The sequence below is a fragment of the Bidens hawaiensis genome, unplaced genomic scaffold, assembly GCF_021521415.1.
Source record: "Bidens hawaiensis isolate Kalapana, Puna unplaced genomic scaffold, B.hawaiensis_p1.1 tig00027334_1, whole genome shotgun sequence".
Lineage (NCBI taxonomy): Eukaryota > Viridiplantae > Streptophyta > Magnoliopsida > Asterales > Asteraceae > Bidens > Bidens hawaiensis.
In genome coordinates, this window is record NW_027494424.1 from 59,690 (window position 1) to 75,822 (window position 16,133).

Consider the following 16,133-nt stretch of genomic DNA (forward strand, 5'->3'; position numbering starts at 1 on the left):
TATATAATTTTTGGACATAGTGTAATATCTAAACAAGCATTATATACCTCGAGTGCTCATTGGATTCAGGTAAATATCGGGTTATCGGGTCATGCCCGTTTATTGTTTGGATGCTAGATGTTAACTGGCTTTGGGGATTTCTTAACTGGTTTCTGCTCAAAGCACTTTGTTAATATTTTGTTATTTAGCCTGTTGGGACTAAGCCCGTGTATTATTCATATAATATTCAACCCGTCCTAATAATAGTAATATCGAGGTGTCACGCCGCGTACGCAACTGATATGTTAACTCTAAATGTTTCACAAGTAAATTTTATAAGTCACCAATAGTGTTTAATAATTATTAAACGGTTTGTATCGTTTTTTTAAAGTTATTGGGTTCGGGTTCATTGGGCTAAACGAGTCTCGATTTCATTTGATTAGTTTGGGCTGAACACATTAGTTATCATCTCTACGCTTCAGTCCAAGTGCATTAGTGTATAAATCACTTCGGCTAACTTCACTTTTTACCTAACGATAAGTTTTTTTTTTTAAAAAAAAATTAGCTCTATTTTCGGGTTGTTACAGGTATCCCAACTTTTAGGAATTTCGTCATAGAAATTCAACGTGTAAGACCCTGAAACCCAGGAGTCAAACAGTTGGTAATCATACCATAAGATTCATAAGTAAATGTCAAAATCAATTTCAATTTACTAAATTTGGTCTAGAGTGACATGTAGCGGAAAAATTAATGAGTGCAAATCCCAAAGTCGGGAAACGCATCCAAACAAAATACTTAAATAAGTTCATGCAATAAAAGTAAAGGCTGTTTGTTTTATTAATATTCTTCGACTAGATATGCCTTCAATCATTTGGGTTGCCTCGAACACGTCCAAGCGGTGATCCCCAACTCATCAACCTGAAAATCAATCTAACATACACATATAGTCAGCTTAAGCTGAGTGAGTTCATGTTTTTATAAATAACATTCAAAAATCAATTTAAATCAATAAATGTAAAAAAAATAAGGTAAAATACTTTTCCTCAGTCAAGCACGCAACACGGGCCTCCTCACCCCAAGTCACTAAACACGAAGTAAAGGACTCAAGTAACCTCTTGCCCCAATGACAGATAAACTGTTAGGGGACTTCCTCACCTTAACCCAGAAGGAGTATAAGGAATTTTTTCTCCATTTGATCCGGCCACGGCTTAAAATAAACATACACATCAATGGACTTCCTTAGTCAAACACAAAACAAGGACCTCCTCACCCTAAGTCACTAAACACAAGGTTAAGGACTTAACTAGTATATTTGACCCGTTCACGGTTTAACAAAACATTCACATTAGGAAATACATACATACAAGTTAGTCCAAACAATCAACTTAATAACATACTCAAGCATAGGCTTTAAATAATATATGATTTCAAAAGTATACTATTATAAGTAAGTCTACGCAATATCATCTAAATAGTTTAAACGAGTAAAATCGTAGTAAGGTGTGTATCCTAGCCCAAAACGTAAAAAGATTAAAAAGGGGCATCATGACACTCATCCGACATGGATCACACAACTATCAACGAGCTAGAGAATTGCTAAGTAATAACTCAAATTCAAAGCCTGTCAAGTTGCACACAACAATCACTAACTAAACCGCATCGATCCGCTAGCTCTACGAGACGTTCTAACATGATTTAGTTGGCCCGAAGCCTCACCCATACTAAATTAACTTACATCAGCCCCCGACCAATGTTTTAAAAACCGGTTTTTTACTCATACCGGATTGGGTTAAAAAATGGTACAACCGGTTGAACCGGGTTATACCGAGAGGTTCAACCGGTTGAATCGTTTACCTTATAATTTTCTATAAATGCAACTCAAACTCCAAAAATAACTCAAAAGTAAATAATTCCATGACAAAAAATAATCCAAAAGTAATCCATATTAAAAAAATAATACAAAGTAACTTAATTTTAAAAATTAGTCATAAAGTTTACACGTTTGAATGTTAATTGTTGGGTGAAAAGTAATTTTGATAAAATATGGGCCGCAAATATCAAAAATTTCTCAGACTTGATACCGGTTTGCTGGTAAAAACCAGTATTTTAGAAAAAAAACCGCCGGTACGATGTTCTTGTAAACCGCTCAAAAATACCGGGCTCTAAATACCGACCTGCTGTGCGAAATCCAGTTTAAACGTTTTTTAAAACACTGCGCCCGATGCCTTTATTTAACCGAAATCACCCTTAGTTAAAACCGGGGACAAAAGGGTTCCAAATTACACCCGATTCACGTTAATTGTGTCGAATTTGCGTGCTAACTAGCCGTTTAAGTAATCATCAACCAACTCAGCTCCTTATAAATAAAATTTAATGTTATTATAGCCAATATGTCCACACGACACTACACGAGCTGGTTGGGTCGTCAATTCTCTTCTACAACACACGAATTAACGACTAAACGATAATTAACGCTCTAACGAACCATTTGAACAAATCACCAACCAATCAGCCCCGTTTTAATAAAAATTAATATTTTCACAGCCCGTATATTGTTCTAATACTACACAATTTGATCGGGTTGGTAATTCCCTCAAACAATACGTGAATCGCAACCATTAATGATTTAAACACACGAAACCCTAGTTCCCGAACTAACGACAATTTACCAACCTAACCAATTCCAATGACCATGATATTTTAGATATGATGCTAATTGCATATCTTAGAATCCAATAGAAGTAAAATCCCTAATTTCAAACTTCACAAGGTTCCCATTAAGTATAATCGACGCGCCCATTTGCGTAAAAATAACCTATAAATAATATTATCGAAAACAACACGTACTCAAACCTCATTCCCGAATAATTTCTCAATCCCATAATCATACCAAACTATATGGAAAAGATTCATCGAGTCATACCTTCGAGTATAAGTTATTTGAACCCTATACGCACAGCATCCTAAACTGTCGGCACGAACAAAAAAAACTAAAATGTTCATAACTTGACTATAGGAACTCCGATTTGCGCGAATCAAATATCCAAGAAATCGTCTCGACATGCCAGACCTTAGAAAATTACAATCACAGGCTGCCTCTGCCTCCAAAGTTGCCAGAACTGAAAACAGCCTCCCGGTTCGTTTGGTTTTACGTGTTAACAGTCGAATAGCTCGAAACCCTATCAAACGAACTCCGTTTTGGGAAAATAATATATCCACGCATTTCTCTTGCCGAGCCCCATCAAGGACACCAGTTCCCGCCACTAGAAACTGCCTCCACCATCGCCGGAAAACCAAACAATCCGCCGCCGTAATGCGATTTGCTCATAACTTCATCATACGAACTCGAAATCAAGCAAATAATATATCCACGCGACCGCGTCACCGAACACTACAACCTTGTGCTATCTTCGTTGCTGGCTACCACCGGAACCATGGCCGGAAAACCAAACAGTGGCTTTAAGAAAGGAATTAGGGTTCATAATCGGTCCTAAACACCAATAATCGATCAAAAAGACATTCCATAACATCATATTAACCTGGAATTCGATGGATAACACTTGGAATTGGCTAAAAATATGAAAAAATGGATATGGGGCTGCTTGAGTCTTCTGATCGCAAGAACAAAAAGAATAAAAAGAGGCGGCCGATTATATTATCTTTGGGAAGTCTACAATTCAGGTCCTCCTACTTGCAAATTGATATATCTTGCTCCTAATGGTAAATAAATGGACTTTTATAAATTGCCACAAGGCCCCTCCACATGAAAGAATAAATCCCAACAAATATCCAATCTTTACGAATGCTCACATTGATTAACGAGAATTTCCGGGCGTTACAAGTCCACCCCATTACGATGGGATTCGTCCCCGCATCCCGTTGTGACAGGAACAGATGCGGATAGAGCTTCACCATATCGTCTTCGGATTCCCAAGTAGCCTCGGAACCCATCCAGTGCCTCTACTGCACCTTCACCTGCCTAATCACCTTATTTCTTAAACGCTTTTCCTGATGGTCACGAATGGCGATGTGCTGCTTTATATAATTTAACTTGCTATCGAGTTTAATGTCACTAAGAGGCACGTGGACCTCCTCGTCTCCCAAACACTTCCTCAGATACGACACATGGATGGTAGGATGAATTCCATTAAGCTCATCAGGTAATTTCAGCCTATAAGCTACCTCCCCGGTATGAAACAGACCTAAGAACCTAGGGCTAAGCTTCCCACGCTTATGGAAACGAAAGCAAATTTTCTATAGACACAGTAACAAATTTTACCAAGGCAAATTTTAACCTCAAACACAACATTTACACGCTAGGGTGATTTATCTAACAGGGCACACACAAGAAAAACGGTAGAGACAAAACTCATACTAGCACCCGAGTCAAACAGGATCGAAGCCAATATCTCATCAAGCAAAAAGGTACTAGAATGGCAGTATGCTATTTCTTAGCTAACAATTATACATAGGTTTCGAAAGGATGAGAAATAAAACAGGCCGTGTGATTAGTCGTTTACTTTACCCTCCTGTCCTAAGCACCCCTCGGTTCTTAACCATATTAGCATTTAATCTAGCAGTTAAACAATTTATGCACACAAAAGCAACTCTAATATTTATAAAAACAAAAGGTTACCTCTTAGCATGCAGCTACCTGCGGTTGGAATTTCTAGTCCTTCCTTTAACAGTTCGAGAAACATCAAATGATATGCGGATCCCTTGAACCTTGGCTCTGATATCAACTTGTAAGACCCCAAAACCCGAGAGTCAAATAGTTGGCAATCATACCATAAGATTCATAAATAAATGCCAAAATTAATTTCAATTTTTTAAAATAGGTCTAGAGTGACATGCAGCGGAAAAATTAACAAGTGCAAACCCCAAAGTGGGGAAACGCATCCAAACGAAATACTAAATAAGTTCACGCAATAAAAGAAAAGGCTGTACGATTTATTAAAGTTCTTCGACTAGATATACCTTCAATCGTTCGGGTAGCCTTGAGCACGTCTGGGCGGTAATCCCCGATTCCTCAACTTGAAAATTAATCTAGCACACACACACACACACACAAAGTCAGCTTAAACTGAGTGAGTTCATGTTTTCATAAATAACAAGAAATCAATTTAAACCAATAAATGTAACATTAATAAGGTAAAATACTTTTCCTCAGTCAATCATGCAACACGGACCTCCTCAACCCAAGTCACTAAACACGAAGTAAAGGACTCAAGTAACCTCTTAGGACAGATAAACTGTTAAGGGACTTCCTCACTTTAACCCACAAGGAGTATAAGGAATTATTCCTCCATTTGACCCGGTCACGGCTTAACAAAAACATACACATCAATGAACTTTCTCAGTCAAACACGTAACAAGGGCCTCCTCATCCCAAGTCACTAAACACAAGGTCAAGGACTTAACTAATATATTTAACCCGTTCATAGTTTAACAAAACATTCACATCAGGCCATACATACATACATACATACATACATACATACATACATACATACATACATACATACATACATGCATGCATGCATGCATGCATGCATACATACATACATACATACATACATACATACATACAATTTAGTCCAAACAATAATAACATACTCAAGCACAGAATACAAATAATATATGATTTCAAAAGTAGGGTGTGTATGCTAGCCCAAAATATAAAAAGATTAAAAAAGAGCATCATGAAACTCATCTGAACAGATCAGAAAACAATCGACAAGCTAGAGAACCGCTAAGTAATTAGTCAAACTCAAAGCCTGTCAAGTTGCACACAGCAATCACCAACTAAACCGTATCGATCCGCTAGCTCTACGAGACGTTCTAACATGATTTAGTTGACCCGAAGCCTCACCCATATAAATTCACTTACATCAGCCCCTGAGGCCTTTATTTAACCAAAACCACCCTTAATTAAAACCTGGGACAAAAGGGTTCCAAACTACACCGATTCACGTTAATTGTGTTTAATTCGCGCGCTAACTAGCCATTTTAAGTAGTCACCAACCAAGTCAGCCCCGTATAGAAAAAATTTAATGTTATTACAGCCAATATGTCAACATGACACTACACTAGCTGATTAGGTCGGCAATTCTCTTGTACAACACAAGAATTAACGATTAAACGATAATTCACGCTCTAACAAACCATTTGAACAATCACCAACCAATCAGCCCCGTTTATAAAAATTAATATTTTAACAGCCCGTATATCATTTTAATACTACACAATCTGATCTGGTTGGTAATTCACTCAAACAATACACGAATAGCAACAATTAACGATTTAAACACCCGAAACCCTAGTTCCCGAACTAACGACAATTGACCAACCTAACCAATTCCAATGACCATGATATTTTTGATATTATGCTAATTACATTCCTTAGAATCCAATAGAAGCAAAATCCCTAATCTCAAACTTCACAAGGTTCCCAATCATTACAACCAACGCGCCGACTTGCATAAAAATAACTTATAAATAATATTACCGAAAAAAACATGTACTCAAACCTCATTCTCGAATAATTTCTCATATCCCATAATCATACCAAACAATACATAAAATATTTACCAAAACATACCTTTAGTGTAAGTTATTTGAACCCGTACACACAACATCCTAAACTGTCGGCGCGAACAAATTAAACTGAAATGTTTATAACTTGATCATACGAAATCCTATTTGCGCGAATCACATATCCACGAACTCGTCTCGACATGACGGACCATAGAAAATTACAATCACAGGATGCCTCCACCCCCACAGCTTCCAGAACCAAAAACAACCTCCCGGTTCGTTCAGTATTACGTGTTAACAGTTGAATAGCTCGAAAGAAGGAGGGTCACATTTCTTAAAGTCTCCATACGAACAACCCCGGGTAGATACACTAATAGCACGAACCTCCTCATCATCCTCACTCGGCACAAACACCTCTTCCTCAACATGAGTCTCCTTCCCTTTCCCCTCCTTATCCGCACTCTTACCAACCAATGTTTCCTCCATGGCCCTAACAGCCTCAGCAACGATCTCGGGAATGGCGCTATGAAGTACCTAAAAAGGACCTTGCGTCGTTGTGATATTATCCTAGTACGTTAATTGTCTCCAATTGAAAAGGACCTTGCGTGCGTTGTGCGATTACCCAAGTACGTTGGTTGTTACCAACTAGAAAGGACCTTGCTTGCGCTGTTACACATGTTCATAGAATTTGTAAGTCCCATGACGAATCTTTCAATGTGATATCAGTATACTTGAAGATTAGGCGAAAACTAATCTCAAGCCGATTCTATACAAAGCACAATATCTCACGTAAAACCAAATAGAAGAACACACTAAAGAGACTTCAAAACACACGTATATTATACGTCAGGTTCTTAAGCCCTTAATCACTTACACGGTTGAGTTGAAAAAGATGAACAACCCTAAACTGTTAACATATGTTCTATATATATTCTATCAACTAAGCCCAACACTACCCAAAAGCCCACCGGGATCAATATATCTCGGCTTTCAATCAAAAGCCCAAAACAGTTCAGTACTACAAAGCATAAACCATAAACTACGTTCCAACAATCTCCCCCTTGGTTTATTGCTTTATTCATGCTCAAGGATATCAGCATCTGCTGCATTACAAGCACCTGCCCACAGACCTTCACGAATGATTGCTCCGACCATACCAGTATACTCCTTAGCAGCTGGTTCATAAAGTAGCTCAGCAGTTATCTGAAATTTGCTAAGAGTCTTGAGATCCTTTTCTTCAAACTTCAATAAATCTTTAGGATCAATGAGACAATACCGAGTCTTGATCAATCTGATAATAACAGTAGCCGTCACACCATCATATGTCCAAAACTTCATGTCATCAAGAGCTCCCTTAGGAAACCTCTTGGTGATTGGAATTGATTTTACTTTATCCGTCGGTGGCCACATAACATTTACTAGGGTCTTATTAGTATAAGGGTCACGAAACCCTTAGCCTTCTTAAGGAAAGATCCGACGATAGTCATATCTGGAAAACCACGTTCCACTTGAGAAATCAAGAAGCTATGAAAATTGTTCGCCTTTGGTTCATTGTTTGTATTGTGTAATGGATCATGGGATAAATCAATCAAATCCACCTTCGTCCAAGATCCAAAACTTTTCATTTTATCATAGTACTCGGTGTTGCTGGACTTCCGTTTAACGCACCACATCCGTTTATCCGCATTATAAACCCATGAAAGAACTCCAGACCGAGCACCATATTTATCTGAGAAGCCCTTTTGTAGATTCACAACAAATTTTTCAGAATGATCAGATAACACCACATGCTGATTTGAATTCTTCCTAATCAGCATCTTCTTCATTAATCTTTCCTTTTGTTCATTTGTCTTTGGTGGATCTGACAAGTATTTCTCCATACCAGCAGAAGTGTTAATGTTTGAAGCTGGGCGCTTATCATGTTCAACATCTTCCGAGCTTCTAAATTCATCTCCAAATTTCTGAATTAGCTTTTGCTGGAGATCTATATACATCGCAGTAAGACCACCCATGTTAGCTTGAAGTTCTAGAATCTTTGAGTCTTTGTCAATGTGGCTCTCTTCAAGTTCTTTAATGCTAATGTCTTTTACAACCGAGTCTTGTTCAAGTTTGAATACTCTAAGCTGTAAGGCATGAACGTCAACCGGATCAGCCTCTAGAACAATACCCTTACTCCTATCTTGTAGAAACTTATCTTGCGTGGCCAGAATATGTGTCACTTTATCAGCTGCACTTGAGCTTCCTTCACCAATCGGATTAGATGATCCCGATGGTTCAGTGTAGGGATAGACATCAGTTTCAAAATCAAACATACCAGTAATGTCTTCCATAATAGGTTCTTGAGCGGTTGGATCTTGAGCAACATGAGCTTCAACATTTTCGGGCTCAGTGACGTTGGAGGCATAGTTGAAGTTATTTCAGCAGCCAATATGACAGGTCTCAGATCTTTCTTTCTCCTTTTTCATGGAACGCAACCGGCTCTACTTCACCCTTATCTTCTTCTTGTGTTACAGTGACTGACTGAGGAGGCTTCAATGCAGTCGACTGGAGTTTTTTCTTGAACGCTTCAAACTCTTCGAGTTTTTCAGCAGTAGTTACAGACTGTTGTGACAGAGAAGTATCAGGATCATCATCATCGGATAACACCTCAAAGGCCGTGACATGCCTTTGAGCAGGAACCAGATGTTTCTCAGCAATAGCAGCACCAACGTTTACCGGATTCTCCTCAATTTAAGCAAACTTTCCAAATTTTACCAACGGGTGAATTCCTTGATAAACTACCTTTGTTCCTTTCCTTGACTGCTTCATCAACTAGAAAGTTGTTGGTCCCAACGCTTTCACATCAATGTTTCTATAGACTTGATCAAATCAGGATAATGAGAGTCAAATATCATTTGCAAGAACCTCGGATACATTAGAAACATCTCCTTCTTCTTCCCTTGAAGATTGCTCATCATCTCATCGAACACAAACTTTGAATAATTATAATCCCAATCCATGATCATAGCAGTGACTGCTGACATCTGAGTGAGACTTATCTCATCTGTACCTCCCTTACGTCCAGAGACGCATGAGAAAAAGGTGTGAATTAGAAACCTCCAGTACGGATGAAAGAGCTTCTTGATGGCAGGTGAGAAGTTTCCTTCATAGTTCATTCTTCTGACAATTACTGCCACATCGTTAACCGGAAATTCTGTGGGATAATGGGGTTGATCTCCGAATAGCAGCACCTCACGGATGATGGACTCAAAAATAACAATAGGTCGTTTTTGAATGGTGGCCTCATTACGGCTAGTCCTCCTACACCCCTTGGATTGATAGAAGTAGTCTTCCAAAAACCATTAACCATCTTCTTACAAATTACAGGATTCTCTCGCAGAGCATGTGAAATTCTGCATGTGTTCAGACCCACGATCATTGACTTGAACTCCTTGTGTCCTAATTGAGGATCAGTCAAGCATCCAGCCACGTTGTGAGAGTCAATCCACTTCAAAGGCGCTTGATCAGCCATAACTGCACCAAACAAGTCAAATTAGTGACACATAGAGTAAAACACATGTAGCTTGTGTTCAAAACAAGTTGGGAGGCGTTTTCAGTCTAGAATAGGAATATTCGGTTACGTTTTTGGTCCAAAGATTTTTAAGACACCGAGAACAATGACTTCTCGAGTGCTCCAACAAGTTCTCGGTTAGTATTTGACCGAGAACACATGTAAACTAAGGGATCTCTAGTTTGACCAAGAAATTCGGTCAACCATTACCGAGAAACCCTTGGATTCACCATCTTCATCTTCACAGACACACCAAACGCCATTGAAGAACAACCTGTAACTTCATAAATCTCTTAACACCATTGATTACTTCTAATCGCTTAATGCAAAATGTTTAAACAAGCAATATCTCACAATTCAACAGATTCTAGACATCCCCAATATTCTCGCAGTTTAAAAATCAATCGAGTTAGGGTTGCTTACCTCAGAAGCTTGACGGAAATGATATGTGAGAGAGGTTTCAGCAGTTTGAATTTTGATATTTGAAAGCAAGAGAATTGAGGATTTTTCCAGATTTAAAAAATACTAACAATAAGAAGGAAAACCGCCTCTTAATCTACCGGCATAGAATTGTCTGGGTTGGGTGTCCACATGGGCCAATAGGGAATATCCTGGGCCAAGGGATTAGCCCACTCAATTTTGGGAATAATCTTGATCAAAATAGATTTCTTGAAGACATTTGTTTTGACATGAGTAAATATGAGGTAAAAATTAAAGTTAAACAAGGTAAACTGAGAATAAGAACTAAACTGAAGCAAATAATTTAGCTAATTGGCCTTCATAAAATTAACATGTATTGGGATTAAATTTTAGCAATTTGAAAACAACCGTCCTTTTTAAGAAAAGATCCGAACATGAGATCATATTGATTAGGATACTTTCAGAATGATTCATTTTCAGCATTATTATGACATAGTGAAAAGGTTGATGGCAGGTAATTAGAACTTAACATGACATTCATCGCGCCAGTGATATGCTTAGGTTCAATTAGGCACAAGACTTATTTGGACATTACTTATAGACCTCTGATGCCCCCTATCTGTTCTCAAAGCTTAATTGGCTTTCCCCAGATCACCCCAATTTGAATCCAACCCCTTAATGCTTGATCAAAAGAATTTCTTTATTTACAAAAAAAAAATTTAAGCTTTAAGGTTGAATGTTAGACTTACATTCCATCCGGACTTACATGCCTTACATTCAGGGTGTTTAGGACTTAGTTGTATGCCCCACCCCTGTAGTTCCCTGGTGCCCCTTTAAGCTGAAAAAATTACTTTATAGTAGTTTACACTTATATATACATATATATATATATATATATTGCGATCAAGACACTAACGGGCTCGTGTATGACTAGGTAATTGCTTTTCTGCCTATCATTCGGAGAGATGTATCTAGGGACATGCAGACATCTTCAAAATGAGTCTCCACAATAAGTTTAGCAAATTTAGTTTATATCACTTTAAACTTTTACTTATCATGGAAAGCTACCATACACATCAATGACTAATCAAAAGCCATTTTAGCTTAATAACTTCACATGTTAGGCACACATAATCAATTTATCTATCATTTCTCAAAGGTTGGATCAATTTTCATTTGAAAATATTTTTAGGCTTCTAGTAAGCATTTTCTAAATAGTAATATAACTTCCCAGATGATAACCCTGAAAGAAAAATTTTAATTCAATCACCCCAGTCTCCATCAGTTATCAGGTAAATGACTATCCCATGTGTATACAAGTAGACGATAGGACCAAACATATAGGAGTATATGTCCCTCAAACCTAGGTGACATACATAATTTTCAGTGAATGAATCAAAATAGATTTTTTAAGTTCAGTTGCCCCAGTCACTTTTAGTTCTGAGGTTAATGGCTATCCCGTGATTCAAGAGTTGATTACGTGACCAAACATATGAGATATGTCCGTTGAACTTGAGTAACCAACGTAATTTTAAGCAACAAAATAAAGCATTTTTTTTTGTGTTTTTCTCCCCCTAAATTTGTACAAACTTAACCTCAAAAAATATTTATGTACAGATTTATCCTCAAAAAAATACTACGTCTTCAAAACGTAACATCTTAAGAAACCCTACAAGCACATTGAATCTGGTTGTTCCGACTGGTTTCGTAAATAGGTCCAGCACATTATTATCAGTGTGGACCTATTTAAGATGAATTAGCTTCCGGTCGTAACAGTCACGAATAAAATGGATTTTGATGTCAATGTGCTTGGTTTGACAATACCAGATATAGAATTGAGCATTCCTTGCTGGCAAGATGAGTAGAAAATGCCTTATCACAAGTCTGCGACACACTGAGCAGACTGTGTTTTAACTCTGGAACATAGTTGACGTTTTCGAACTTCAGAGCCCCATTACTCACGGTACCCTTTTGAGTAATCTTTCCTTTCTCTCCTCCCGCAAAAGAACATATCCACCGTTAAATATTTTAATGTCACTCAGCTGAGATATGTCTCCCGTCATGTGCCTGGAACATCCACTATCAACAAACCATGGTCTGATAATATTCTGTAAGGCCCCGAACCCCGGGATCCCCACAGTTGGTAATCATTCAAAACACTCGTAAAAATAATTGAACTTAAAAACAATTCTTTTCATTAAAATAGCATTACAGAGTATAATTTGGCGGAAAACGTAAATAGATAAATAAGTTCCCAAAATCAAAATTAATTATAACTTTTAAAAGTCTTTTGAAATAAAAGGTTTGTAAGTAATTCTTCATTCCAGTATGCCCTTCACCATCCAAGTAGCTCCGTGCACGTCCAAGCGATAAGGCATCCTCTTCCTAACCTGAACTCACACTAACATGCACACAAAGTCAGCTTAAATTGAGTGAGTTCAAGTTTTAAATAAGTAGCAACAGTTTTAATAATCATTCCAACGGTTTTAGAACGGTAAACGGAAGTACATCGTTTAGGTCACCACATTCAAACAAATAATCATCCTTACGTCTGAGCATTTCTATACGTGCATTCCTATATATATCATTATATATATATATATATATATATATATATATATATATATATATATATATATATATATAACATTCAATAATAACATTCAGGGCCGAGAAAACGTACAACCCAAACACGTAACATTCAGCGCATGCAAACACAAAGTAGGCATACGCAACATTTAGTAGTCGAGACGACTACAAACATTCAGGGTCGAAAAACGTACAACCCGAACACGTAACATTCGGCGCGTGCAAACACAAGGTATGCATACGCAACATTCAGTAGTCGAAACGACTACAACATTCGCCAAATAATGGCCATTCTAAATATATATAAATATATATATACATACACATTCCATAACATTCCAAGGCCTACCGATACTAGCAAGCCTATGTAAAACCATTCAAAACATTTCGTCAAGTAAGAAAAACACTTAGGTGTGCATGCTAGCCCAAAACATAAAAAGAGTTAAACGGGGCATCGAGAACTCACCTGAAATCAATCGAACACCTGCAACGAGCTAGGAAAATCCCTAAGTGCACAATCACAAGCAAGGGCCTGCAAATTATACACAACACGTTACTAAACTAGACCATAAGAACACTCTTGCCTAATGGGCCATTCAAGCTCAACACTATGGCCCAAGGCCCAACACTTGGCCCAAGGCCCAACAACTTGGCCCAAGGCTAAACAATTTGGCACAAGGCCCAACACTTGGCCCAAGGCCCAACAACTTGGCCCAAGGCCCAAGGGTAATCAAATCGGGTCGAATGCGCGTGTAATAAACCTTAAAACCATTTGTTAAATGAATCAGACCCAAATGGACCAAATTCCATTTTAAATCTTTTCATTCATCAAGATTATGTCACCCGAGTTGATAGGATTGACGGTTCCTTTTTACAACTCTTACTTTAACATATAAATGAAAATTCGCGCACCGCCGACTCGATTGACGAAGCACTAACCACAACAGCCCCGAGCATCAAAAAATTAATTTTTCCACAGCCCTTAAACCCCCCTAGGGCTGTACAAACTGATTCAGTTGGTCACACCGATCAATCAACGCATCAAACTCAACAATTTGCAATTCTACACTCGATAAACCCTAGTTTTCAAACTAAAATCGATTGACCGACCTAAACACCTCCATTGGCCATGAAATTATAATATGATGTACATGTCATACCTAGTGGGATTTTGATGTGAAAACCTCACTCAAAACAGTCCCGGAAACGCTCAATTAGGCAGCCACCGGTTAGCCTACAACAAGACATTTTTCGATCAATACGCGCAATATGAGGATCAATTAACGTGAAAAAGACTTGGGGAATCGTAGTACATACCTTGAATTGAAGTTCTAAGGTTTAGAATTGGCTGCAAAAAAAGAAAAATTGCGGGTCTTGGCCTTGTTGTTTCTGCCGATCGCAAACAGCACAAGGGGGACTAGGGTTTGTTGTGTTATAACATAAGATATTACACTCTAGTCCCTCCAGATTAAGGTGTAAGGCAAAACGGAAGGAATAGTTAGGTTCTTTAACGTACCGGGATGACGTAAAGGCTTCCAAGAAACGTCGGTTAAGTCCCGAGAGTTATACATACTCTACAAGCTTTAGTTCTTGAAACCGGAATTAACGGGTGTTACAAGTCCACCCCCTTTACAATGGGATTCGTCCCCAAATCCCGATGCGACAGGAACAACTGCGGATAATGCTTCATCATTTCATCTTCGGACTCCCAAGTGGCCTCAGAACCCCTACGGTGTTTCCACTGCACCTTCACCTGTCTAACCACCTTATTTCTCAAACGCCTCTCCTGACGGTCAAGGATAGCAATCGGTTGTTCAACGTAGTTCAGCTTACTATCGAGTTCAATATCATCGAGTGGCACATGGGCCTCTTCATCTGCTAAGCATTTCCTCAGATGGGACACGTGAAAAGTAGAATGAATCCCCGCGAGCTCCTCAAGCAATTCCAGCCTATATGCTACCTCACCGACTCGGGCCAATACACGAAACGGGCCAATAAACCTCGAGCTGAGCTTCCCCCTCTTACGAAAATGAATAACGCCCTTCCAGGGAGAAACTTTTAACATAACCCGATCCCCGGCCTCAAACACAATAGGCCTTCGCCTTTTATCTGCATAAGACTTCTGACGTTCCTGCGCGGCCTTCATAAATGCTTTAATCTTGTCGAGTTTCTTAGTCGTAGCCTCGACCACCTCCAAACTACCCAACTGCTTCTGACCAATGGAACCCCAACAGACTGGAGTCCTGCATCTCCTACCATACAACATCTCAAACGGTGGCATCCCAATCGTGGCATGATAGCTGTTATTATACGAGAATTCTACCAACGGTAAGTGACGGTCCCAACTACCACCAAAATCGATGACACAAGCCCGCAACATATCCTCGAGGGTCTGAATGGTCCTCTCGGACTGACCATCCTTCTGCGGGTGATAAGCAGTACTGATGAGGAGTTTGGTTCCCATCTCCTCGTGAAAACTTTTCCAAAACCTGGAGGTGAAACGCGTATCCCTATCCGAAACAATAGATACCGGATCCCCGTGCCTAGAGACGATCTCACGAATAAATACATCGGCCAGCTGCTCAGAATTAAAAGTCTCGAATTGGCAAGAAGTGAGCGCTCTTGGTCAGTCTATCCACGATTACCCAAATGGTGTCATAATTACCCCTAGGAGTACGAGGTAGTTTAGTCACGAAATCCATAGTAAGATGCTCCCATTTTCACTCCGGTATTTCCAAAGGCTGAAGTTTCCCAAACGGCTTCTGATGCTCGGCCTTAACTTGTAGACACGTCAAACACTTACTGTGACATTTGAGCCAAAACAAGGTACACCTCAGTACGTATTTATCGATTAAGCAAATAAACGCCTTTTGCGTAACAAACGAACGATTAACCGAACGGGTCGAGTTATGACCCAGATATCTCGGGTGGCCATTTATAAGTGATATACGATCTATACAAGCTTAAATATTAGAAATATGGTCTTAGTTTGATAGCAAACAAGTTAAACGAAAACATGCTCGTTTAACCACCCGCTATAGATTTAAACGCGAAAGAT